The sequence below is a fragment of the Bos taurus genome, chromosome 26 (genome assembly GCF_002263795.3).
Source record: "Bos taurus isolate L1 Dominette 01449 registration number 42190680 breed Hereford chromosome 26, ARS-UCD2.0, whole genome shotgun sequence".
NCBI lineage: Eukaryota > Metazoa > Chordata > Mammalia > Artiodactyla > Bovidae > Bos > Bos taurus.
The window spans coordinates 18,339,255-18,367,146 of NC_037353.1; the positions used below are offsets into that span (position 1 = coordinate 18,339,255).

General features: G+C 49.8%; 1 protein-coding gene and 1 long non-coding RNA gene across 2 annotated transcripts in view; one reads left to right on the forward strand and one right to left on the reverse strand.

Moving 5' to 3' along the window:
• SLIT1 (slit guidance ligand 1) overlaps positions 1–27,892 on the reverse strand; it is a 172,041-nt gene that overhangs the window by 66,926 nt on the left and 77,223 nt on the right. The window lies entirely within an intron of this gene.
• On the forward strand, positions 6,939–15,802 carry LOC132343943 (uncharacterized). The gene is made up of 3 exons (XR_009492971.1): positions 6,939–7,280; positions 12,133–12,420; positions 14,188–15,802. It is a non-coding gene; the product is annotated as an uncharacterized lncRNA (long non-coding RNA).

Below are 27,892 nucleotides of genomic sequence, written 5' to 3' on the forward strand. Positions count from 1 at the left end.
AGGCATGCCTGGGGCCTGGCAGGACCATCCCTCCTTTGTCTCTGCCTGTCCTTCAAGTCTCCCCTCAAATCCTGCCCTTCTTACCCAGAAGGGAAATTAATTCTGCAATTATCCCTCCCTGCCCAGTCTCCCCAGCCTAGGGACAACATTCAGGTGCCCCAGAGTTACCCCTGGTGGGTATGTGGTATGTGTGCACACCTGTCTCCAGGTGACATTCAAAGCAGGTTCTTGAGAGACATTTGCTGATAAAGACAGGTAGAGAGACATTTGCCTGACTCCAGCCTCAAGGCAGGGACTGGAGCTTTATCATTCATAAATCTCAGGTGCTCCTAGAAAAGCAAACTGCCAGCTTATCAGGGCCTGATTCTCAACATGGATGAATTTGTTTTGTCTCCAAAAGTCAAGTTTGGATTGAGGGAGGGGGGAGAATGCAGAAGAGACAGGGAGTAGGATCAAAGGGCACACTGCTGCTGCTGGTAGCCTGAAGGTGGAACCGGCCTGCCATCCACTTCTAGTTTCCTTTGATCTTGGGCCCCATCCTCTCTGCTGTTGTCAAAACAAAGGAAGACACCCCACCCCACCTGGGAGCTACCTGGGCCTCCTCCTAAGGGTCCCGGCTGCACTAAGTGGCCAGTTCCCCTAGCTAATCCCTGTGCTCCCCAGATCCCCTCTCCTCTGCTCCCCTGAGGGCCTGAGTCAGGCCAGCTGGAATAAATGGCTGGGCCATTAGCTGAACTCATATCCCCCCAAAAAGCCTCACTGGGAGGAGGATGAAGCGCTGGCCAGGCAGTAGCTGGTCTGGGAGGAGAGTCAGGCAAACTGGATTCAAAAGCAAGCTCAGAATCAACTGACTGCCCCTTTGCACCTGTTTCCTCATCTGTAACTAAGCTTATAAGATAAATAGTCAAAGGCATATGAGCATATCCTGAAGACTATCTGGCACACAGTAAGAGACAATCATGTTGCCAATAAGGCTTCAAAATGACCCCTACTACTTGCTGGGTGGTCCAGCTCTGACCCCCTCTCATTCTCCACCCCTCCTCCTCCTCAGATGCTGATAACATACCTGGAATTAAAGCTCACACATGCTCTGTGAAGCCTTAAGATATGTTAAAGCATCGAGCACCCAATATTTTCCCAGGGAACTCCTGATGTCCAAACTCCTGTAGGTGGATTTGGAGGCTGACACCATGGATTGTGGGGCTGGACCTTTGCAGAAGAAATGGGCAGCTCTGAGTGACCAGTGCATGCCAGGCACTGTTGGCAGGAGAGAGACTTTCCCTCTCATGCCCACAACACCACCCCGAAGTCACACATCCTCCTGTGGCCAGCTGCCCCCTCCCTCCAGCCCCGCTGAGTTAATGTTGCAGAAAACTCATTAAGAAGAGACATTAAACAGCCCTGGATCATGGCGCTGTAAAACCAGCCTGGGTAACATTTCTGTGAACTGGGCTGTTTGTTATGCAGCTACCAAGCATCATTGCAATCAATTCCCACAACAGAGATATCAGAGGAGAGGCACACACCCCCACAAAGCAACCACAGAGCCCTGACAAGGAAAACTGCTCAGAAGCTAGAGTCCCATTCAGGAGTGAGCAGCTCCAGGACAAGTAGGAAACAGACCAGTGGGCATAGGTCCCAGCCACCATGGCAAAGACACAGTAATGGCAATCAGGCAAATGAAGATGGCCAGCATAATGTAAGCCCGCGTTAATTCTTCCCCGTACTCAACCATTACGCACCAAGCCCCCAGGAAGCCCCAGGCATGCTGCTGAGTCCTAAGCAGGGATGCACTGGGGAAGATAAGACTCCTGTTCCAGACATCTTTGAGTAGTTAGGACCAATGACTTCACAGATTCCCAGTCCGGGCACAGGGGACAGTGAGGCGGAAGGAGGAAAGAGACAGGGTGGGGCTTCAACAGGAGAAAGATTTAAGACATAGGGGAAAGAATACAGACTTTGGAGCCAGATTCCAAAACTGGGTTTGATTCCAAGTTTCACAATTTACTATCTGTGGGACCTTTGGGAAGTTACTCAACCTCTCTGAATCTGGTTGTTCGTGTGTAAAGGAGAGTTCATCACAGCTCCCTCTTGCCGGGTTATAGCGAGGATTAGATACCACATGTGCCTTTCATATAAAGCACAAAAATAGGCAAAATGAGTCTATGCTGTGGGAGCAGGATCATGGTTACCCCATGCGGGGGGATTACTGACTGGAAGGAGGTACAAGAGGCTTCTGGGTGCTCATGATATTTTCCTTCTTGATCTGTGTGCTGTTGGTTATGTGAGTGTGTTCAATTTGTGGAATGTGAAAGTGAAGTTGCTCAGTTGTGTCCGACTCTTTGCGACCCCATGGACTGTAGTCTACCACACTCCTCCATCCGTGGGATTTTCCAGGCAAGGGTACTGGAGTGGGTTGCCATTTCCTTCTCCATCAATTTGTGGAAACTCGGGAGCAAATCAGCTCATGCGCCACAATTATTGAGCCTGCCCTCTAGAGCCCAGGAGCCGCAACTACTGAAACCCGTGTGCCCGAGAGCCTGTGCCCCACAGCAAGAGAAGCCACGCAATGAGATGCCCATGCACAACTGAAGAGTGACCCCCGCTCTCGCAACTAAAGAGACACCTGTGCAGCAACGAAGACCCAGCACAGCCAAAAAGATAAAGTTATTTTAAAAAATGAGTAAACATGTCAAATGAGAGGGAGAAGCACATCCTATAAAAGCCTTTGCATGTGTTATACATGGGCCTTTCTCCAGACTCTGAGGACACGGAGATTGCTATGCATACAGTTTGCCAAGTCCAGAGATGAAAGCGAGCTTGGGAGAGGTGTGGCCTTTCCTGGTTCTAAAACCAAGCATAAAGGCCTCGTACGGGTCCCCTAAAGAAGCAGCCGAATATTAAAAAAAAAATTGGGACACTTACAACATCCCCAAAGGAGGCTCGAGGACATTAAGTTGCTCCCTTCTGAGTCACTTGCCTAGAAGCCAAGTCACAGATCAGCCAGTTCTCCGAAAGGCAGTTTGCTAAATTTCTTTGTTTCCTTTACCAATTTCATTTTAGTTGGGTTGTTTCCCATTTGTCTTCACAAAGGCCTTTCAGGGGCTATTGGGTTTTCCCTGCCCCAGCTCCCTGCAGTCAAAGGAAGAGACTCAGGAGGCATTCACCATAGTTCAAACACCTGGAGTGTGGCCAGGGACAAATGGATCAGTCCTTAAAGTACCATCATAAATGCAAAACGCAAGCCAGTCAACTCACACCAAGTAGTTAAAGAAAGTAAGTCATTTTGATGAATTGGTCATTTGACAAATTGGCCATTCAGTGAATTGGCTTTGGGCAAATTGGCTTTTAGCAAAATGACATTTGGTAAATTGGTCTGCTTCTGACACAGCAATGTGTTTCACAGGGCAATTAGTTATGGACTGCCAGTCCAGGCTCACAGCCTGAAACCAGACCTCAGGAGAAGTCATTCTGCAGACAGGTCGGCCCCATGGCATGCACTGCCCTCCACTGGCCTGCCTTGAGCCAGGGTGGGTTTTAGAATATTTTGAGGGATGCATGCGTGTAGGCCATCCTTCATTCATATCATTTTTCTCAGTTAAGTTTATCTAGACTCTGACGGCATATTCTTTGGGTTGTTCCCTCATAAGGACCTGGGATAGGTATAGGCAGGACTCAATGCGGTCTGGGGAAAGAGAACCAAGCACAGGGACCACAGAACTGGGCAAGCAGAATCTAAGCTGTGCTCAAGGAGGGGCCTCCACTCAGGACAAGTGATCAAGTTGCTAGTCTGAGCTTCCCCAGGGAGAACTTGGGGGCCCAGCCAATGCGGCAGGGTAGCTAATGCCAGAACAGATGTTTGATTGAAGCCCATGGCAGCAGTGGCCCACCAAGGAGGCCAACAGGGTATCACCGAGGCCCTGGGACATTTCCAGTCTTCTCTCCCCTGGTCCATAAGGAGAAAACGGGGCCCATTTCTTTTACCCAAGACCTCACCCACTATCTCTCTATCCCCTTCACAGAAGCCCAGGCTCTGTCTGAGTCTTGGCCTTAGGAGTTTCTCAGAAGAAAAGGGGAGCTTGGGGGACTGGAATGGCACAAGGTCAGCCTCCCCAGAATATTTGCAGCCCCTCACTTCCTCTCCACATATATACTCCACATACACTCCCCTCCACATGCCCCAAGGGCAGGAGACCCTTAACTACCTCCAAGACAGGCAAAAAGACAGAGCTTTGCCATGTTGCTGGGCAAGGAAGAGGTCTAATTGGCTGAGTGTGTTCTGCAAGTGGCAAGAGGGAGAAAGCTCAGAAAAACCAGGATCGGCGGCCGATTGGGGAGCTGTCCATGGTGCTGAACCCTCTCAGCAGCCCGCCCTTTGATCAAGATTAAAGACATATCTTGGTTTCTAGGCACCTTCTACCTAGCCCACACACCAAACCTTGTATAGGAAAGTTTTTTTTCATAAGCCCACAGAGAGTCTGGTTCGTAGCATATACACAGAGGGTCGGGAGAGCACTGTTATGAGGATCAAGGGACCCATTCTTAGACTCAGGAGAGGCATGTGCTGAGCACAGTCCACATCGCTAAGCAACTTCTAGATAGAAGTAAAGCTTCTCCCCCACTTCTCCAGAAGTACAGATCCTGCCCCACTTCTCCAGAAGTAAGACCTCTCGCTTCCTGGACATACAGCAAAGCACAGGGAAGGGCTGAGAAATTGTCTGGCCACACTGCAAATACCTTCCCCCAGATCCTCTCACAAAAGCCACTCGTTTTAATCCCTAGAACCTTAATGATCATCACTGGTTCTTGTGGTTAACACACATTTACTATTATTGATGATGATAGCTACATATACTAAGCATTAAGCCTGGCACTGCATTAGGTATTTTATATGTTTTATATATATTATCTCAGTCCTTAAAACAGCTTTCTGAAATCAATACTCTCACCACTCTGGTGTGGATATTAATGGTGGGAGAGGTTAGGGCATGGGATAGGGGAGTGTGGGTAGAGACGATATGTGAACACTCCATGCTTTCTACTCAATTTTTATCTGGACCTAAAATTGCTCTAAAATATAGTCTATTTAAAAAAAAAACAACAACCTCTCACCATATCTGTTTTCCAGGTAGCATAATTGAGGTGTTGTAACTTTCCCAGGCTGTCTGACTGCAGAGCCCACAAGCTAACCCACTATACTACACTGGCTCAGCACATTAGAATCATCAAAGTGACAGACAGGTGGGTGGGAAAGTATCTAGGAGCATACACATGTCAGCAGTGACATTTAATACATGAACTTGGAGGGAAGAGGTGAAAGCCTAGAAAGCAGAGTATGATAATGAACATTCATAATGTTGACAATGAGCAATCAAGAAAAGGTTAAATTATGTTCAGGACCCTCTGTTTTAGAACTTAGATAATCATATAATAAATTTCAGATATAAGTCATCAAAAATGACGTGAGGTTAGCATATCTTCCCAGAGAAGCCAGGCCCTGGGGAGAGCAGGATGCCAGCCCCCGCTGGGATGAGCATTGCCCAGGGACCTCTCTTTGTACCTAGATTCCTACAAGTATCCTAGAATCTGTCATTTCTTTCAAACCCCCGAAGGCTTGAAAGACAAAGAGGCGAGCTTAGGAATCCCCTGGTGAGGGGCTTCAATCACAAGTCAGTACAGACAGGCAGCATTCCCTGGGCCTCTGAGAAGGAAAGAGATCTGGAGCAGGGAAGCCTGGAGGGAGGATCCAAGGCCACCAGCCACTGGCTTCTCACAGAGTCTCTGGCACACTCCCTGGCAGAATAAATGATGACCAGGGCTCCTGCCCGCCCCAATCTTCACCTAGGTGTGGGAAATTAGGTTAACTGCAAAACCTGGAACTCAGAGGTTCATCAAGACCTTCTGATGCAGTGGCTGTGGCCGACTTCCAGGAGAGACAGACAGAGGGTGGCCGGCTTCCAGGAGAGACAGACAGAGGGTGGCCGGCTCTGACCACTAGTATGAACACCAGAAACTGACATCTAAGCTCAGAAACTATCATCTCAGCATCCCAGTTTACCCAATTCCCCATTCTCTAGGAGGGATGAAAATACCCTCCAACTTTTAGGAGGCTCCTGCAGTCCTGCCCTCCCCCAGGGAATGGCTGGGGTGGCCAGGTACCCTGCTGTCCTGCCTCATCCACTCCACACCCCAGACCAGGAGTCCCCACATGTGGGGCTACAGAGCCTCAAGGGCCCTACATTTGCTGCAGCATCTGGGCATCCTCACTTACCCCAGCACCACCTGCAGACTGAAAGAGAGTTACGTAGGACCCTGGGTTCCACCTCTCTGAGCCTTATTTTTCACAACTGTAAAATGGAGAGAGTAAGAGTCCTTATCTCAGAGAAGTGCCATGAGGATTTGGTAGGTCAGTTTGCAGCTTAAAACTCAATAAATGGGAGCTATGGTTATTGCTCTTCTTATTTCTCTCACATAGGTTGTGATAAATAAGATAGATATCCAGTTAAAAGAACTGATGGATTCATAAGATCCTCTTCAAAGACACGATGTGTTTTCTCAGTCACCTCTTAACCGTATCCATGTTTTTCTTGTTAGCACTTAGCATAGTTTTAATCAATTGATTGTTCATAGAATTATTTAATGTTTATCTCAATTAAATCATGCATTCCATGAGGCAAGGGCCATGTCTGTTTACTGCCTGTCTAGCAGAAAGGTGGGATTCAATAAATATTTGATGATGATTGTGGCTACTCAAAAGATCAGACTAGCATTTGAGAGGTCCATGACATTGTGACATTAACAACAGGTCCCCTCCAGGATGAGGTCCGAGGCCCGCCGCTGTGACCCCACACATGACCATTGTCCCTTTGTGGACCCTGTTGTCCAGCAAAGGGCAAAGGCTCTGAGGTGGATTCACACCTCCTTTGCAACAGCTTCAGGTGGGAAGGGCCACAGCCCCTAGGGAGGACAGCTGAACAGCCTCTGCAGCCCCGACTCCGACCATGGTCCACTCTCTCGGTCCACCTCGCCGTTCCGTCATCCCCCACCACTTACCCACTCCTCCACCTCTCACAACACCCTCTGCTCTTTCCATCACTGCACTTGTCACATTGCATGTCTGCGAGTCTCTCGCCTCCGGATAATAATAATGACAGCACAGATGTCAAGAAGGATACATCTGCCCTCTGCCTGCCTCCTGGAGGAAGGCTCGCCAAGGCGAGGGGACAGGCTATCACTTGGGCCACATCAACAAGGGGCACAACCACAGCATGACAGAGCAGGTACACAGACACCCCCTCCTCACTCCCCACACACCTGCCTGAGTTCACCTTTCGTGGCTTTCACCTCCTGCACATCCAGCGGCAGAAGCATTCCAGGCCTGATTTCAGCTTGGGGAGCCCAAGGCCTCCGGTCTAACTCTGTACTCCAACTCAAGATGACCAGAGCTCTGTACCGGGCTGGGGGTGGGGAGTCAACCTGGCCAATATTCCCCATTTTTCATCTTTTATTGTTTGAGAACAAAGCCAGTTTGGAGAAAGAGCAATGGAAATGAGAGCCTTGCTTTTCAAAGTGGGATCAGAGAGGTGTAGGGTTGGTATTGATAGAAATACAGAATCTCAGGTCCCACACCAGACCTGCAGAAAAAGATCCTACATTTAACAAGGTGATTTATTCACACATTCAAACTGCAAAGCACTGGATAGAGCCGTGGTTCTCAAATTTGGCTGCCTACTGGAACCATCTGGGGAGGTTTAAAAAAACCCTAATACCTGGGCCCCACCCCTCAGAGATTCTGATTTCATTAGTTGTGGGTGGAGCGTGGGCACTGGAATATTCCAAAGCTCCCCAGGAGATTCTTACATGCAGCCAGTTGCAGAATCCTTTCTACACAGGTGGCCTCCAACACTGTCATCTCCGCCCCTCAAGCCCCTCACCTGGCCTCCCCGACCCAGGACACCCCTCCCTTACAATGCCACCTCTTTCTCCAATCCTTTCTCCCCCAGTATTTCCAGTCCCACTGGATGACTGGTGCTAATCGATACTGAGGAAAGTGAGCCTGAAAGAGCAGTTTATACTGGATGGTAATGACTGACAGCCTCAATCCCCGAAGTGCGCGCATTTTAAGAAGGTTCCTGACTCAGCCTTCATCAGCGAAAAGAAGGTTCCTGACTCAGCCTTCATCAGCGAAAAGAAGGTTCCTGACTCAGAAGGTTCCTGACTCAGCCTTCATCAGTGGTTGAGGAACATAAAGGAAACACTTTGAACAAAGACAACCTTCCTTGTCACCCTAAAATCATTAGCGTTTTCTATTCAACCAAACTTACTACTCAGGAAAAGAGCTATTTATAGCATGGGTGAAAGTTTTTTGCTAAATTCAGCTGGTTGAGCAAAGTTACCTGTGTATGTATTTATCTGTGTGTATGTATCCAATTTTCTATCTCCTTCTGATGCTGGGCTGTTCAGGACATTTTTGGTTGGAAGGAGAAAGAACAAAAGGGAAAAAGAGGGTTATGGAGAGAAGAGAGTTGAGCAGTGTGGGACTGACATGTACCTTGCTATATTTTAAACGAATAATCAACAAGGATCTACTGTATAGCACAGGGAACTCTGCTCAATATTCTGTAATAACCTACATGAGAAAAGAACCTGAAAAAGAATAGATATATGTAAAACTGAATTGCTTTGCTCTACACCTGAAGCTATACATTGTTAATAAACTGTACTCTGATATAAAATAGACACTTTTTTTTTTTTTTTTGAGGGAGAGAGGAAGAGGGCATCTCAGAAGCCAGGAGCAGGTACTGGGGGCAACGCTGGGGGTGAGCATCCGAAGGTGAGCACCTCCACGAGAGGAAAGAAGTACCATACCTCACGCTTCAAGGTGGCTCTAGTATTTGTCCCTGCACAAATACACTCCCGTCATCTCATGAGAGGCCGCGGGAAGGGTTTAGACACCCAGGGAGGGAGGGGCTGCACCAAGTTTATTTATCAGATGAGCGGAAGAAGCCAGACCAGAAGCTGGAATCCCACAGGCTCCCAGCCTGCCAGTGCACCTTGGGCTGTACCCTGGAGGGAGAAAGTGCAGGAAAGCAATGGGTAGCAATTCTGGGAGAGCAGTGACCAACTCCCAGGCTCAGGTTCCGTGCGAAGCCATCTGTGGAAAAGCAAGGGCACCAGAGACAGAGAGAAAGAGACGAGAGTTTAATAAAGAAAAATGGGCAAGAAGAGAGAGAAGCGAAAGAAGCTAGATGAGAGAAAAAGACAAGGAAAGAGAGAGGCCAAGACCCCCAGGCTGGGGACGAGGCTCTGAAGTGGAGACGGAGCCAGTGCTCGGCTTTGCAGAACAGCGAGAAGTGGCATTGAGTCCGCGTTGCGCCTGACAACCAGCTAAGGTGCAAATGAAAAGAGCTCAGTATGAGAGCCTGCTGGGGCTCCTTGCGCGTGCTGGGCTCTGCCACCTGGCCTCTCTCAGGCAGACCTGCAGCCCGGGGATAATTTGCCCATGGCTGGAGGTGTCAGGCTTGGATGATGAGTGTGAAGCCTGCAGGTGACCTGCCCATGGGGACACATCCCACGTGACTAATCGCCAGGCAGAGGTGGGAATGGAGTCCTGGCCACTGCAGCCCTTTCCTGGCAGAATCAGATCTTGAGTGGAGGGCTGAAGGGAAGGGCTGTCCTCACTCATGGCTGGGAAGGGAAGGGTTTTGGAGCGAGACGGACCTGCAACTTGGATGGCTGCAGGCTAGGGGACAAGACACTTGTAGGTACAGGCTGCCACCATGGAGGGACAGGGGCACAGGGAATGGTGGTGTACAGGGTGCATAGTTCAAATGGTGGTGTAGAGAGTGCATTTGTGGTGTGCACACACACCACAAACCCAGCAAACTCCACATGTGACTTAAGAGTAGAAACTCTGCAGCCAGACTGTTTGGCTTTGAAACATGGCTCTGCCTCTTACCAACTGGGTGACTCTGAGCTTGCTACCCAAGCTCTCTATGCCTTGCTTTCTTCTTCTGTAGAGTGAGAATCATAAATAACTGTTCTATGTAGCTCACAGGCTGTCGTGAAGGCTCGATGAGTAAATACGTGTAGACAGTTCTGATCAGTCCCTCTGGAACATGGTTAAGTGCGGGGTATGTGAGCTGGCATCACCCTTGCCACTGATGTTCAGGCAGCTGCTGCGGATGCTGGGCTCTGGGCTGGGGGCTCAGGCCACAGTGACTGAGACAAAAGAAGTTCATGGTTCTGTGGGTTTCCATTCTGCTGGGGGAGAGAGAGGAAATATGTAGTACATCCCCAAACCCGCCAAGCTGACTTCAGAGTCGGATGAGGGTTTTTAAGGGAACAGAGCAAGGTCCCACACTGATGAGTGACTGGGAAAGAAGGAGCAGTCTGTGGTCAGGGTGGTCCAGGTCGGGGTGGGGGGCTGCTCTGTCTGTCCAAGGAGAAGTCAAATGGTGAGTAGGAGGGAGCCAGGCAGAGTGTTGGGGAAGAGCACTCCAAGCAGAGGAAGCAGTAGAGGGAAGACCGTGATGTGGGAAGGAGTGTGAAATGTCCAGGAACACAAGGAAGGGCAGCGCGGCCGGCAAGCCAAGCAGGAGCAAGGAGACGTGCTGGGAACGCAGGCAGGGACCAGCGATGAGGGTGTTGAGGGCGTGGCCGGGGGATGGGCTGGGCTCTGCATGAGGTAAGAGGGTCAGACAGGAGAGGGGTAAGATCTGATTAGCATTTTTCAAAGAGAGCTAGCTGCCAGGTGACTGAATTATGGAGGAGCTGGGTAGAGGCAGTGAAAGCAGGCACTGGGCCCTCTTGACAACTGGGAAATAGATTCTTCATGGTGAGGAAACTGAGGCTCAAACAGCTGCTGCAAGGTGAAAGGGGTACAAAGAGGGACCAGAGCGGCTACCGTTTATTGAGTACTTATATCTGGCAGGCTCTGTGCCTAGGTGCTTGCCCTGTTGCCATTTACAGAAGAGGTTCAATTGGGAGTCTGAGACCACACAAATGGTATTGGAGCATGGTTAGGCCCTCAGATCAGGCTGACTCCAAAGCCCATGCCCTTGACCCCTGAAGTTGCCCTCTGCTGTTGCTGGGGCTTGGGAGAAGACCCTCGAGGGGGCCTCAGGTTCTGAACATACCCTCAGGGCTCTGTCCTGCTCCAACCCTAGGATGCCTGTCTACTTCACAGTTGGAAACTCCCCACTGTGTTGAGAGGAGGGTCATCCAGTGTCAGAGGTGGGGCTGGAGGCAGCAAACCTTTATAGTGTGTTTAGATCATTTACCTAAGTCGAGAAGATATCTACCAAATTGTGCTCCTATCAGAAGTTCACTCTGGCTTGATATAATTCTACCACGTAGCCCCAGAACTCAGAATCTGTCTCTTGCAGAAGGCAAGCACTATAGATTCAAAGCACAACTTTGAGTTTTTTTTTCTACCTAACATTAACTTTGCAGCTGTGTGAGAAAACCCATCACTGTAGGCCTGTTCAGACATGTTCCCTGAATCGTTTCCACCGTCTTCTCCCTGGAAGGGAGCCTTTCCTGATGTCTCTCCATGAAGTTGGCTAGGCCCCCCAGAGACTACCTTGGTTTGTGTCGTTACCACTGATTAGGGCCTATGCGCTGTGAAGCAGCTCGGGAACCTGTGGATTTTTGTGCGGTAGAGTAGCAAATTACTGCTGTCTGGTAGAAAAGATAACGTCAGGGGTTAGTTACTGCCTGTGAGATGTTAATCAATTTTCTATCTAACTTTGTCATTGTATTCCAATGCTCTCTGTCTTTCACTGATTATAAGCTCTCAGCGCCTTAAATGTTCTTTGGAGCAACTTTACCGTCCTGCTGGTTTTCTCATTAATGAGTTAAATGATCACAATCACTTTCTATTTGTATGAGAGGCATGTTTCTAACTTTTTTACAGTCATGCTTTGGCAGCAGTTTTATCTTCATCTTGCAGATGAGATCCCTGGGGCTGAGAGGAGCCGGTGAACGAGCTCAGTGCACGGAGCCAGCAGGTGTGGAGGCAGGATTTAGATGCCCCTCCGTCTGATGCCAAAGCCCCTGCAGGTCTCATAGGGCATCTGAGCTGACAAGTGCCTTCTTAGAATGATCTGATAAAACCCCTGCATTTTACAGGAGACTCTGAAACCAAGGGGAGAGAGAAGACTTGCTCACAATCAGGCACTGCTAAGGAGAAAGGGCACCTTCAGCTGAAAAGATGTTTCTCCTTTAATTGCTGCCTCGTCTTCTTTCGTGTGCTCCATCCTGGCCACCCACAGGGAGCAAGAAAAACTGCCTGCCCCACGATGGACCCGGCTGCAGGACCAGTGAGGCATCTCCAGCACAGAGTCAGTCCTCAGAGTGTCAGGCAGGGCTCTGACCCGAGTCCATAAAGGCCCTGAGGACCAGAGAGGGGCTGCCAAGGTCTGTGCACCCTTGGAATTGAGAGCAAGTTTCGCCTATGTGCACAGTGCATCAGATTCTTGAAGGGATAGGGCTCCAAACAGATTACGAATCCTGCTTTAAGACTATCTGTAGAAGGTCCCTGTTGGAGAAGGCAATTGCACCCCACTCCAGTACTCTTGCCTGGAAAATCCCAAGGACGGAGGAGCCTGGTAGACTGCAGTCCATGGGGTCATGAAGAGTCAGACACGACTGAGAGGCTTCCCTTTCACTTTTCACTTTCATGCATTGGAGAAGGAAATGGCAACCCACTCCAGTGTTCTTGCCTGGAGAATCCCAGGGATGGGGCAGCCTGGTGGGCTGCCATCTATGGGGTCACACAGAGTCGGACACGACTGAAGTGACTTAGCAGCAGCAGCAGAAGGTCCCTGTTAGAAGCAACAGAGCTACCCGAAGAAAAACACATTAACATCTATGCATGTGTTAGCCTGCTGAAATGGACCTAGTGGCCATAAGAACAATGCAATTCAAAAGTTATTTTTGAATTGGGGCATTTCATAGGTCAAGCACCTGAAAGGCTCAGAATCTCTACAATTGCATGTGAGAGTCTCAGGCCTAGAGACACATGGATGCCACTCTGGTGGCTCAAGAGCAGCCAAGGCCCAGAGGGTCTCACCCAGCACAACGGGACATCAGCTCCCTGAGGTGGGGATTCTAGTCTGTTTGTTGATCAGTTACCCTGGCATCTAGAAGAGACCTGGTATATTGTCACCAAATACGTATTGTTCAACACGTATTTGAACAGGCCTAGCACAAGGCCCCCAAATTACGAGATTAAGCCAAGCCAAGTGCAAGACACCAAAATAGCAAGATTAAGAGCAACTAACACTTAGTGAGCCCTCTGCTATCTTTCAGGCTTTACCTACCCTCTCTCATTCCCACAATGACTCCCCAAGGTTGCTGTTCTATGGGGAGCTCTATTTCACACATGAGGGAAGTAAGGTTCAAAGAGGTTTGGTGATTTGCCCAGGGTTACGTAGTTGGGGAGCCCAACCCACAACCGGGATCAGATGTATCTTAATCCAGATCTTAACCAACACACAAACACCACTGCCCTTCCTGGATTCATGGGAGAACTGGCGGAGGAAAGAACCAAAGCAGAGAGAAAGAAAACCATTAATTGGAAGCTTCCCTGGGGTGGTCCAGTGGCCAAGACTCTGAGATCCTAATTCAGGGGGTCTAGGTTCGATCCCTAGTCAGGGAACTGGCCCCTGTATGCTGCAACCAAAGGTCCCACATGCCACAACTAAGACCCAAAGCAGCCAAATAAATAAAATAAATATTTTTGAAGAACAATATGAACCATAGGATCCCAATTAAACAGAGAAAACTGGTAAGTGGAGTGAGGAGAGGGCGGTACAGTGGTCAGGAGACATGATCTGTTTTGCAAAGCTCCGCTGGGACACAGTTTACAAGACCCCGGAAGGGTAGTAGTAGAAAGGGAAGGGGGGACTAGCAGCAAGATGTGGCAGAGGCTGCCGTGGTCCTCAGCCAAAATCCCTTCTCCCCCTTTCCCTTCTGTTAAAGCTGATTTTTTTTGGCATCAATGTGCCAAGAAAAAAACACACATTTCCTTCTTCCCCTGCAAGCAGGGATGGCCAAAAAGAGGTAAGCAGAAGTTGTTTAATGAAAAAGCTTCCAGAAAATCTCTGTAAAGAAGGCTGACTCATTTGGTAAAGGTTGCCTTTGTATCCTTGCTTCCCCTCTTTTCTCCTTTTCTCTGCCTAGAACCCATATGAGACGAATAGAGCTTCAGCAGCCATACTGAACAATGAGGTGACCTTAAGGATGGAGGACGAAGCCCAAGAATGTTGGAGCAAAAGATAGAAGGATCCTTGGACCTTGACTCCTAGCTGACTCTGTGCCGCCATACTTTTATGTGAGAAACCCCTATATCTAATTTAATCCATTTTTTCCTTTTCTTTCTTTTTTTAAAAAAATTTTTCTGTTCTGATGAGACAAACCCAATCCTTCCAACTGGTACAGAAATCCACTTTGAGGAGGTCAGGAGAGGTGTGAAGCACTCGGCATTACATCTGCAGAAAACATCAGATGGAGAGTCTGCAGAGCTGACCCCAGCAAAGAAGCCAAGTCCTGAGATGAGGGGAACATGCCTCCTTCCCACCCCAGACTCTCTCAGGGTGGGGAACAAGGGAGGGTAGGAACATACGGACAAAAAGTGATGTTGAAACCAGAGTGATGCCAGAGACTCGGAGACGAAGATTTTCAGGTGACAAAAACCACCCGGGGCAGATTGTTCCAGCACCGAGACAGTCAGTCACTGTGCTTCCACAGAAGTGGCAGCTGGGTGGGGCGCAATGCCCCAGAGGGTCCTCTTCTTCCTAGCTGAAAGAAAGGCCAAGGCCCCGAGGCACGTTGACCTGTGGGACTATTTCCAAGCAGCAAAGTTCTAGGGCTAGTGCTGGAGTCAGAATCTCCAGGACTACAGCCAGGCCAGAATTAGAAAAAGATGCTCCTTCTTCAAGACACTTGCATTTACTTGGAAATTGTCAAGATAAATGTACTAATTTACATCTATGATGTGAATGTGTCCCTTAGAGATGGCACCCTTGAACAGTGTACAGCCTGTATAACTGTACACAATGATTTTACATACATATCTATCTGGTCCCACTACACCTGTATCGACCTGCTGAATGTTATGCTCCTAAAGATGTCCCAGGCTTATTGAGTGATGATTGCATGAGACCATGTGGACCCCAGTTAAGAAAGCAGGAGAGATTCCCACTCCAAAAAAAGGCATAATGCCAAATTCAGGTGCCTTTGTTAAATGTCATTCATAAGGAAAACACAGCTGTGTGGAGCTGGAAACAGCTACACTAAGAACCAGAAATCATCATATTTCTTGTCCACGACTGCGATAAAGACCAAGCACAGGCCCTAGGCAGAAATCATAGTCTAATAAGAATTTGTGGGCTGAGTCAATGTATAACAAGATAAATGGGGGTGTGACTACCTCAGAATTGTATTATAATTAATTAAAGCTACTTCGTGTCATTTTATTGGCTTATTTTTTCCCATGAAAGGAAGGAAGAACTTTTACAATTTATAGAACTACTACAAATAAACAAATAAATATATTTCCATAAATAAATTATTCGAACCTTAATTCCCTGCCCCAACTGCCAAAAAATAAAACTCCAAATTAAACTGCAACTGGGCTTTCCAGCCAGGGTCCAGCTTACCACACTTGAACGCTGTTCTCACGCCAACCACTGTTCCCCACAGAAGGTCCCTCTGCTCAAGTCCCTTGCTCTCCATACCCCGTTGCCCTCACCTTCAGATGCCAACTCTGGGACCAGAGAGGAGAGGTTAGCATGTCCGGGATGGAGGAGAGGCGGGACCGAATCAAGTGCCACTGAGATTCGTAACAAGCAGCAGGGTGTCCCCAGACAGTACTAAGTGGCTCCTGACAGCAGCACCCAGGACAGAGGCAAGACACCGTCCTGTGGCAGGAAGAGAAGCCACAGCGGTACTTGTTGAACTTGCGCTTGTTCCAGGCACAACATTGGACGTGAAGCTGAAATGACCCTGATTCAGAGGCCTTTTTTCCTACAGAGACCACTTTAGCTGTGTGACCTGGGGTGAGTCCCTCTGCCGTTCTGGGTCTCAGTGTCCCCACTGGCAAAGTGAGGGTCCTGACTGACATCTGTGGGTAGTGCTTCTCTGGCTGCAGAGTACACACAGTTCCCTGGGGTCTTGTTCACAGGCAGCCCCCGTGGGTCTGGGGTGGGCATGAGAGTCTGCATTGCTGACAAGCTCAGACATCTCTCCTGGACCTGGCCTGGAGCTTCTGCCTCATACCTGGGGGCCAAGCACAGAAAGAAGCCCTCACCCTGAGTGAAGTTGGCCGCTGACCCCTCTCCAGTCACTACCCCGGTGCCCATTAGATTTCAGCCAGCAGACAGAACAGCCAGCTGTGGACAGAACCCAGGGACCCAGCCAGCTGCCTTCTGCTTCTCCTTTTCCAAACAAAATTTGATCCGTCAGTATTTTTTAAAGTCACAGAACAGAAAAGAAAGAAAAGAAGTATTTCCTTCATATCCATCTCTGCTTCCCACTCACCACTTGCCAGAAACTAGCCTTGAAGTCTTCCTGTCGTTTTCCCCCAGCCCCCGCACCTGTCACGAGAGGCTGACAGAGTCCCTCCAGCTCCCCCTGCCCTCCCCACTGCTCTCCAGCTCACCTCTGGCGGAGCCAGCTTGCCAGGCTTATTTTTAACAGCTCTGATTGAAGCTGGGATCCCGCTGACATTTACACTCCCTCATCATTATCAGCTCCAAGCTTCCAGCAGCCAAAGCTAAAAAGGCTTCGCAGAGCGCGGAGCGGGAGGGGCTGGGAATGAAATGTCAGCAGCTCTGCACTGGCACCACAACCTCTTGGGGAGCTGTCCCCCACCTGCCCACTGCACGGCCCACTCTCCCCAGTTTGACCGTGATGGGTGGGGGGGGTGGGGGAGAGACGGAGAGCCTCTGCCTCACACCAGCCCAGCGCAAGGCACCAGAGATCTCTTGTTCTGGTGACCACATTTTCTCTTCCAAGAATCAGGCCACGTGGTGTGACTTAGAAATGCACAGAGATGAAAAGATGCACAGAGGCAGAAAAATTAAATCCCATTTAGTTGCGTGTTTAATGAGAGCCACCAACAAGCTGGGTGGTTTTATCCTCATTCAGACAAAAGCTGAACTTACAGCCTCTCTGCTTCTCTCTTGAGTCCTGGAATACTCGAGCTCTGTTTCCTCATCTCCAAAAGGGGATAATCCTTCCCGCTCATAGGGTTCCTGGGAGGATTAAATGAGAACAGGCAGCAGTGGCCGCAGCCAGGCTCCACCCCAGCATCCCACCTCCCACAGCCGGTCCTCTCCCGGAGGAGTCGCCCTCACCCTACATATCAGACATCAAACACTACAACCACAACTTATCCTTCAAGCTACTGAACTGTTGAGCCTCAGAAAGAAGAGATGTGAGAGCGTGGAGTGCCTTGATTCTCCCTTGTCTCTGAAGAAATTCATGGTTGTGTTTTATGTCTGCTCAGCAGGGTCAGAGTTCATGGAAACGTGTCTGACTCACCACTAAATAATTTACTCCTGGGTCATAGCGGCAATAATTTTTACAGAGAAAGCCTTTCCAACTCAATGCACTAAAATGCCAGTTGATTAAGATGGTGGGGGTGGGGAGGGGTTAGGAGGTGAGAACCAGGATCATGCCGATGCTTTCATTGGGAGGAGAAATTAACTGTTAAAAGCACTGGAAGGACACAAACCACTTAGATTTCTTTTCAGTTAGTTTTTTTGTCAATAATGTCTTGCCCCTATGGATACTAATAAAAAAGCAAACCTGGAAGATTTTGATACTGGATATCTTAAAATACAAAAAAATTTCTGTCCATCTCAAGGAGCTGCCTCCAGGAAGTCTTCCTGGATTTACCTCACTCTGAGCATTCAAGATAACTTTGCAATCTTGAAGTACTTTGCTGTATGTATGATCTGGCCTGGAATCCACTGCCTCTCAAGCCAAACACTAAACTTCTCATTGTTTCTAGCATTTGAGGAGGGCCTTTGCCAGACACCGTCCATGGGCAGCCACTGGCCTTGTCCTTCTCTGTCATTCCCTTGAAGAGAGCTGGCAGGCTGCACTTGGCTTGTTCAGAGCACTGCCTTCCATCCACTTCCAGACACAGCTGCGATCACCAGCCTAACAATTTTGTTAAATTGTCATTTTAATATTACCATTTCAAGCGAATCAGGCAGCCCAGTTTATAGTTCAATTTGCAAAGCTCTGTTCACACTGCCAGCTATCAAGTCTCTGGCAAAGCCAAGAGCCCTGAACTGTCATAGCTAGAACAACTATTCCCGGAGTGCCTTCCACAAGAAAACAGTGATGTTCCCAATACCTAGGAATGCCAGATTGCTCCCCGGGTGCCGTACATCACCATGTCGCATCCTCAGGAGAGCCCTACAATCAATTCAATGCCACGACTGTCCCACGGAGCTGGTGTGTGATGAGGAGCAAGCCTGGTACCCAGGGGCCCTTTTGAATGCCAGTGCGGGGAAGGTGGACTCGAGCCAACAGCAACAAGGAAAACTGGGGAGTTCTAAAAACGAGTGACTGGATGGGAATGATGCCTTTGGAAGGTGATGCCTTGAAAGGATGGCTGTGGGTAGCAGAGGACCCAAGGTGGAGGGACCACTTGGGAAGCCACAGTAGTCCTTAAAGCACAAGGATGGGGATCCCAGCTTGGAGGACCTGATTTCTCCTGGATGTGAAAACTATCTGGGCAGCAGATCAACACAGCCATGAGCTCTGGAACTGGCTTCTCTGAATGGCCCTGGGCAAGCAGTTCACGTCCCTGGTTTCCTGAGCACTGAGACAAGGGCTCATGCTACAACCCCATGAAGGGGCTGCCAAGGGACTGAATAAGCTCCTGTGTGTGCAGCACGGAACCCAGCGCCTAGCTCGCAGTACCACTGGCTCATCGCACGTTACCAGAAACAGGCTGGCAGGCGGTCCTGGCAGCGCAGTGACTGCCCCTCCACCAGGCAGCAGGGTATATGCAACGAGGCTAAGGAGAGGAGTCTGGGTGAGCAGGCTTGATCTGGGGGTGACCGGGGGAAAGGAAAGGCAAACGTCAGGGGAGGCCATGAGATCTCCCAGTAGGACTCATGGAGGGAAGCAGAGTGCAGGCATTGCCACATAAGTTAGGTATTTGCAGTGGGCACTTCAGCCTCGTCTTTAACGTCTCCTTTTCAAGCAAATTTGAACAGTCCTTGGGCTGCTGCCCTGATCCCAGAGTGGGGAAGGCAAGTTCAGAAGGCAAGGGGAACTCTGGCAACCCCTTGCCTGGAGGAAGCAAGACCTCGGGTGGTGGCCCTGCAGCCTCTGGTTGCCAGGAAATGGAATTTATACATGAAAATCAGGAGAGGAGCAGCCCCGGGCACCCCAGTCAGGGCCCTGACAGAACTGACAGCTAATTTGAAAGCTCTATTGGAGTCTTGCGTTGAAAAGCCATTTAATAATTAAATGCCTTATCTGTATTTAAACTCTTCTGACAATGTATACTTAGAGTATGGCCAGAGAACCAATTTTCTCACTTCCATCATCCTATAAGACACAATATTTGAATCCAGGCATCTCCCCCATTGACGATAAGTGAGATTATGTCACTCGATTTGTATTGGGAGTGTTCCAGCATCAGGGGGACTCTTCATCCAGGTTCTTGGATTGGATGCATCACAGAGACCCCGACTCAAGAATAAGATGATGTGACCACAGCCCTTCACAAGTCACTGATCTGGGGCAGGGTGGGCAGGGAGTTGGGGGAGGAAGCCCTCAGCCTAGTGGGGTGGTCTGGGGAGGGGCAGTGGGATCTGCTCCCCTGAATGGAGCCAGAAGGTGTACAAGGTCTGCAGAGCAAGAATAAAATTCTATAAATAATAAAGTATGTATTTAAATAATAAGAGAAAGTGAAAGTGAAGTGAATGTTGCTCAGTCGTGTCCGACTCTTTGTGACCCAATGGGCTATACAGTCCATGGAATTCTCCATGCCAGAATACTGGAGTAGGTAGCCTTTCCCTTCTCCAGGGGATCTTCCCAAACCAGGGATCGAACTCAGGTCTCCCGCATGGCAGGCAGATTTCTTTATCAGCTGAGCTGAAGCCCAAGAATACTGGAGTAGGTAGCCTCTTCCTTCTCCAGCAGATCTTCCTGACCCAGAAATCAACCTGGGGTCTCAGGCGGATTCTTTACCAACTGAGCTATCAGGGAAGCCCAATAATAAGAGAAATCATAATGAAAGATGGTCTGCTTTTCATTTCTGCAATTCTAAAGAATTGCAGTTCTAAAGAATGTCAGTGATAACAGACCTCTCCCCACCAAGGAAGCTCCTGCCGCCACCCCCTCTGCACGTGCTGACTTGGCCTTAGGGACCATGAGCCCACGTGGCCTGGAAGCCACAGGGCCCCCGGGCTGCTCAGGGAGGGGAGAGGGGACCACTGGTTTCGAGGGAAGAAAGGACTGTGCTGCTGCGTGTTTAGAGGATGGACAGACATGAGCTGGGCTTGGCCCTGTGAGTGTGTTCTGCCCGCCCTGCAGGAGCAGGGGACTGTAAAGGAGGTGACCTCGGGGCTCCCCTGGTGGCTCAGATGATAAAGACAGCCCCCAAAACTCTCCCCAGCAGCAGCTTCCCAGGAGGTCCCACCAGGTAACCAAAGAAGGAAGACACCATGGGTGTCCTTAGGAACCACTTCCAAGGCCCCCCACTAATCATTCTAACAAGCTTCCAACTCTCCCCTGCAAACTGCTTCATTTTTACAATAATTATGCTCTTCTTTTCTCCTCTAAACCTTCATTTTAGTGCATCTGACCAGAAGAGTGTGATCTCCAAACCAAGTCAGACAGCAATTTTCTCACAAAGTGCAACCAACGCCCTAGGTTAATGAACCCTCTGGGAATGAAGTTCCTCCTAACAAAGACACCATTAAAAACAAAGCTGAAAAAAAATCTCACACGGCCCCTAAGAGTTTGTCACGCACTCATAACCAGTTAAGGGGTGTGCACAGTGAGGGTGACATGGGCATCTCAGAGAGGGGCAGGCTCTAGCCACTCCTGGCTGCTGAAGGAAGGAAAGGAGCAAGCTGTGGGTGAATCTGGGAGAGTAAGTATTCCAGGCAGAGGGAACAGCTGGTGCAAGGGCCCTGAGGCAGCAGCACCCTTGCTGTGCAAGGGAAAGCAAGGAGGTGAGGGTGGCAGAAGTGGGAAAGGGGCAGGGTGGTCAGAGGCTAAAGACTTTGGCTATCAGGCTAAAGGAAGTAGGAAGCCCTTAGGAGGTTCTCGACCAAAGAGCAACTTTGATTTAGAAGGTGATGCACTTAAGGTACTAACAGTGCCCTGCACAGAGTTCAGTAAGCATCACCCTCTAAATTTCTACCTGGTCACCCAACATCTACAAACATATATACCACTTAAAGCCCTTCAGCATCACCCCTCTGGCTACTGATGTGCCCCAGATCCTCCTGTCTGGGACTCCAGTCTTCAATAAGGCCCAGTGCGCATACCACCCACCACCCCAACACACCTGCCCAGCTGCAAGCTCACTCCCCCTAAACCTTTCTCTGTCTTTGTTTTCACCTTTCTATGCCATTTCCTTCCTCCAGGAGGCCCTCTCCTTTCGGCATCTCCTAACACCCTCCCCAATGTCACATCCATCTCAAAGGACACCTCCTCCATGAAGGCTTCCCAGACGAATGTCATGTTCCCAGCATCAGCCAAGCACACCAAGCCACTCATGGACCTTCTCATCTTTGGTTCTGCTCTCATCCTCCCACTGAACCCCACCTCCAGCCCCTGCCACCACTCATGAGAAAGTTACCTACTAAGTTCTCTGCAGGGTTCAACCAAGGCCCTGAATATACCATTACAGAAGTCAGTGGGTAATACATCAAAAGCCCAGCCCCTATTTGCCCTCCCCCTGACAGAGACATGTCCAAAACTCAGCCAGGCTGTGCGGGGAGCAGAGTTGGCCTCTCCTGGCCTGTCCAAGGGGCTCGTGTAATTTCAAATGGAAATGGGGCAGGTGGGGGCATTCCTCTTTCTTAACACGCAAACGCTCAATAGACAAATCTAACAACTGCTCAGCTCTGTTTGCCAGTCAAGCCTGAAGGCTTTGGCCCCTCTGTGACCACAGATGCAGGTATGTCACAAGATAAAAACACCCACAGTAAAGAGGAGGAGATCAAACACCCTGCCCAACACCACGCACACACAGAAGTCGAGCATAGCTACGTGGCCACATTCAAGCTCTTGTGTCTGGAGAAAGGGCCTCCTTCACATCCAGGGGTCTAGGAGCAGGTCAGAACCCGCTGCTGTCCTTGCAAGGTCAGCAGTGGGAGCCCTTTGGCCACCAGCAGAGGCCTCCAGCGACTGAGGGGTGTGAAGGAGGGGGACATGGCTTGCCTCCCCCGCCTTTATCAAAGACTTACTAAAGAGCCTTGAACTCCTACGTGGTTTGCTGAAGCAGGCAGGAGAGATGTCAGATTAAACAGGGGTCAGAGTCTTCTAGATGACTGCTTACCCAGAGGCATATAAATCACAGGCCATACAGCAGCTTCCGGAGGGTCTGAACTAAGGGACTCAAGGTGAGAACAGGGTCAGGACTGCTGAAGTGTCGTCACCCAGGCCTCTCTGGGAGGCTCCCACTCCTCTCTCTCAAGCCATTTCACCAGCTTAGTTCCTGCGGGGGGCCAAGAACACAACAGACAACCAGCCAGGGAGGCAACAAGCACCCAAAATCTGATCCAAGACAAGGGCACACTCAGATGGCTCCCAGGTCCCATAATTGGCACCTATAATGACACCCAATGGGTTTTCTTCTGCTCTGGCTTTGTCCACAGCATCAGCTCACCCTGCTTCCCAGTGATAACCCCAATTCTTTTGCCTGGGGATCCACCTTTCACAGTCAGCCAGAGATGAACCCACTCCCAGCTCCGGGGTTTCCCTGTTACTTCTCTGTCCAAGGTGGCTAGTTTGAGATGACTGTAGAACACTTCACAGCCAATATGATAGATTCTATGAAACTTCTGGGGCAGAGACTATCATTCTTTCTTGGTGGACCTGGAACTAAAGGCAGGAGCTTCTGCAGCCATCTCGGAACATGAATGGAGAAAGTGCTGAGAATGGGGTTAATGTGGAAGAGATTAGGGGAGGGAGGGAGAAAGACAAAGAGTGAAGGAAAGGATGAATGGAAGAATGCACTTGGGCCCCCGATTCAAACTTAAGTCTTTTGACTCCAAAGGAGGGAAAGAAGTTAAAAGGTATTGAGTGGGACTTCCCTGGGGGTCCAGTTGTTAAGAATCTGCCTGCTAATGAAGGGTTCGATCCTTAGTCCAGGAAGATTCCACATACCAAGGGGCTGTGCGCCACAGCCTGTGCGCCACAGCTACTGAAACCTGCATGCTCTAGAGACTGCTCCACAATAAGAGAAGCCCCGACAACGAGAACCCCATGCACCGCAACCAGAGAGTAGATCCCACTCGTCACAACCAGAGAAAGCCCTCGTGACGCAACAAAGATCCACAGCAGTCAAGTAAATAAACAAACTTTTCAAAAGAAAACTTACCACTTTAAAAAAAAAAAGGCATTGAGTGTTTATTGCTGGGCACAGTGCAAATTTTATTGCATTTAATATCCATAATAACTCTGTGAGGTAAGCCTTATTTCCCTCTTTATTTGTAAACAAGTAAACTTGTAAAGAGATTTTTAAACTGGCCAAGGTCAGCCAATTCACAAGAAGCAAAACCAGAGGGCACCCCCTCAAGCTTTGTGCTTTGGGCTCCGCCTCAGGGCAAACAGGCCAGAGCTCAGAAGCGGCTACAGTCCCTCAGGAGTTCACATCTTGATAACGGAGCCAGAATAAGGCTGCCAATGAAATGTCTGCTCCAGGGGCTAACAACAGGCAGACAAACGCTCCGGGAGAGAAATGCCAGGTTTGCTGGGATATGCCTCAGAAAGATCTCTCGGGGCTGTGGAAACCTGCAGAAGAGCAGCTGATAAATGTCAGCGCGCGCAGCCATCCTGGGGAACCATGCAGAGCGGCAGGAATCTAAACTTTCCAAGCAGCAGCGACTCTGAGCCATCAGTTACCACGCAAGGGGGAGCCCTGAGAGTCCTCCAGAGTGACTGCCAAGGACACAGGTCTAAAGCCAGAAAAGGCTCAATGCAGTGACATCACCGGGAAGGTGTCAGAAACAAAAGGCACGGCAGGTTACGGAGGGGAGAAAGCATCCCCCTGCTCCAGGGGCACGTGTACCATCCCCCAGCTGGCACTGAGCTCTGAGGCTGCACAAGGTCCAGCAAGAACAAGGTGTCCTAAAACCGCGTGTTAGCTCCATGCCTACTTTGTGAAGACTCGCTCTCCTTTGTTACATGAAGCCCTGGGCTTTCCCCAGAGAGGGCAGGGCAGCTTGTCAAGGATGCCAGCTCCACTCCCTGGCCCTCTTCTTTTGGGCACCTGTATCCTGACTGTACCACGCATGCCCTCAAAGGTCTGATGATTGCTCCAGACTGTTTGGCCACAAACCAGCTCCTGTCCTCCAAGGCGTCACTCTTCACTGTCCAAAGAAGAATATCTGAAGAGGGCAGGAAATGCTAAAGAAGAAATTTGTTTTCTTCTTTGGAAATAACCAGGAAACACACCAAGGTCTGGTTAGAAAAGCTCAGTGCCCCCACCTCCCCACCCTGCTGCTGCTGCTACTGCTGCTGCTGCTAAGTCGCTTCAGTCATGTCCGACTCTGTGCGACCCCATAGACGGCAGCCCACCAGGCTCCCCCATCCCTGGGATTCTCCAGGCAAGAATGCTGGAGTGGGTTGCCATTTCCTTCTCCAATGCATGAAAGTGAAAAGTGAAAGTGAAGTCGCTCAGTCGTGCCCAACTCTTAGCGACCCCATGGACTTCAGCCTACCAGGCTCCTCCATCCATGGGATTTTCCAGGCAAGAGTACTGGAGTGGGGTGCCACTGCCTTCTCCACCCACCCTGCTGAGACCCTGCCAAAGGCTGGAAGACCCTGCCCCGCCCCAGGGGCAGACATCCCAGCCAAGAGCAGGGTGAGATGATGGAGGACACGGGGCCCCCTGGGGACAGGGAGGTGGCAGGGCACTGCAGAGGGGGCCTGTGCCCCAGCTTGGCCCCTTTCACCCAGGACAGAGGAGGAGGGTCACTAGCATGAGGCGAAGGCCAGAGGCCACGATGTGAAGAGAGATCAAAGAGTGAGACTGCGGTCTGGGTGAAAACAAAAGTCCTTATTGAGCTATATACACGTGTACCTGGGTCTTTCCAGGCTGGGGCACTGCCATCCCCTCATCTGCCCAGGAGACTCCTCCTCAGGAAGTCCTCGTGACTCCTCCCCTCCTCCTCTCTCCACCTACTGTGCCCCTTCACAGACCAACCTGGGCACACCCTCCCCTGGGACTACTCGGCACCTTTAGGTACCTGTGTGAAGCAGGTACCTACTTCCTTCCAGTGGAGGAAGTGAAGTTAAGAGGGTGGGTCTCCATACCTATGTAAACCCATAGCTGCCTGGGTTTACATCCTGGCTCTGGCACTTTGTCACTTTAAGCAAGTCACTTAACCTCCATTTCCTCATCTGTAAAATGGGAAGAAAATTACTGTTGAGGGTTAAATAATTCTTGGAAAGTAGCTGGCCTGGCCAGCACCTTACTCGTGTAAAATGAATTTTCATATCTCTAACTTGTCCTTTTTGTCCACAGAATCAAAAGCTTCTCAGGGGCCCAGGCTCTGTTCACCCCCGTTTGTGTCCCCAGCATCTCCTCAGTGGCAGCAGAAACAGCCATTCCTCGGGGTCATCACCGAGGGTTTGAAATGGAGTGAGGGATACAGGTGAAGGCTGGCAGCTGTGCTCTGGAGCCAGCAGTCCTGGGTTCAAGGGTGGGGCCAGGGTCAGGGTGCAGTGACAAAGATTAGTTCAGTTCAGTCGCTCAGTCATGTCCAACTCTTTGCAACCCCATGGACTGCAGCAGGCCAGGCTTCCCTGTCCATCACCAACTCCCGGAGCGTGCTCAAACTCATGTCCATGGAGCTGGAGATGCCATCCAACCATCTCACCCTCCGTTGTCAAAGGATAGGCCACTTAACTTATCTGAGCCTCTGTTTCCCCATCTGTAAACCCAAGATACAAATGACTCCTTATTATAAAGAGGAAATGAGAAGATATATTTAAGGAGCCTAGCACAGTCCCTGGCCCATGATAAGCCTTAATAAATGTAATGGTTCTATTGTTTTTCATAATAACAGTTCTGGCCTCACTATCAACAGTGCACAGTGGGTACCCTGAGGCTGTTTACAGCCACGGCCGCTCTCTCAAGAGATGCTTCAAGGAAGAAAGCAGAACAGAGGGATTCTTTCTGAGATGCTGGGGGAGGAGAAGTGCCTTCCCACTCATAGGTCTGATCAGAAGAAGGTTCTGGAAACCTCCGGGCAGGGACCCTTCCCAGTGAGAAGCTGCATGCCCCTGCTACTCTCCACGTCTCTCCTCTCTCCAGCTCTGCTGGTTCCCTCCACTCAGCCGAGTCACACAGAGAGAGGACACCATGAAAGGATGGAGTCTGCAAATTAACATTTCAAAGTCAGTGTTGGACGAGGGCCGCCCTGAGCTCCCTGAGTGGTCGCGCTGGAGACGCCCCCGCCCCACCCTGCACAGAGGAGGGCGGGCAGCAGTCGGGTGCTGTGATCCCCGCCTGATTAGTCATCTTGAATTTTCCTTCTGCGGCACAGGAGAAAGAAACAACAGCAACCAACCTGCCCCAGCCATACTGAGCCCGCGTTCAAACACAGCCCTGCGTTCTCTGCTCTGGCAGAAAAAGCCGTTTGCCTCCCCTCCTCCATCAGAACCCATCAGGCTGGGCATCTGAGATTCAGAAAGGGCATGCTGGATTCAGCCCGGTTTACTCAGACACCCATTTAAGCAGTGATTAGGCCAGACAGCTACTCACTTCCCAGACGAAGCACAGAAAGGCACCAGTCACTTATCATCGATCCACTGCTGAAATTAGATTTTACTTGTGAAGTGTTTTCTGGCTCTTTCTCTGCCTGTCAGGGAATCACGCCTGGGGGTGGGGTAGGAGAGGGGGGTAGACACAGAGACAGCCTCATGGCCCAGAAACACACAAAGGTACCAGCAGCCCCTCGCTCAGCACTCAGTCCAAACAGCCACGGTGACAGAGATTATCCAGAGAGCCTCGAGAATGACACCCGGGAAAGCGGTACAACCGTTTTGTAAAACAATTTGCTAACTGTTTTACACGTGGCAGTGCACATATGTCAATCCCAAATTCCCAGTTCATCCCACCACTTGAGGGATGGGATAGGGGAGGGAGCGGATATATGTATACATATCAGCTGATTCAATTTGTTGTACAGCAGAAACTAACATTGTAAAGCAACTACACCCCAACACAAACAGCAATTTGCTAAGAGCCAGTAAAGCTGACAACACAAACATCCATGACCTAGCCGCCGTATCCCCTAAGAATTCACCTACAAAACACTCCCAAACGTGGAGTTTGCATAAGGATGTTCTCAGCAGAACTGTCTGCAGCGGAAACATCTAAAAAAACAAAATCCAAAACAAGAAAATGGAGACATTGTGGGAATTCCACACAATAGTGAAAATGCATGAGCCACAGCCACCCACGTCGTCATGGGCAAATTTCAGAAACACAACGCTGAATTTAAAATTTTTTTTGCAGAAGGATATATATATAGTTTGGTTCCTTTTATAAAAAGTTAAAGAGTAAGCAAAACTTTACTGCTTATATACACATACATATGTAGCAATACAATGAGAAAATCAAGGAAATTAAAAACAAAAAGCAGCACAGCGGCTCCCTCAGGGGCTGGGG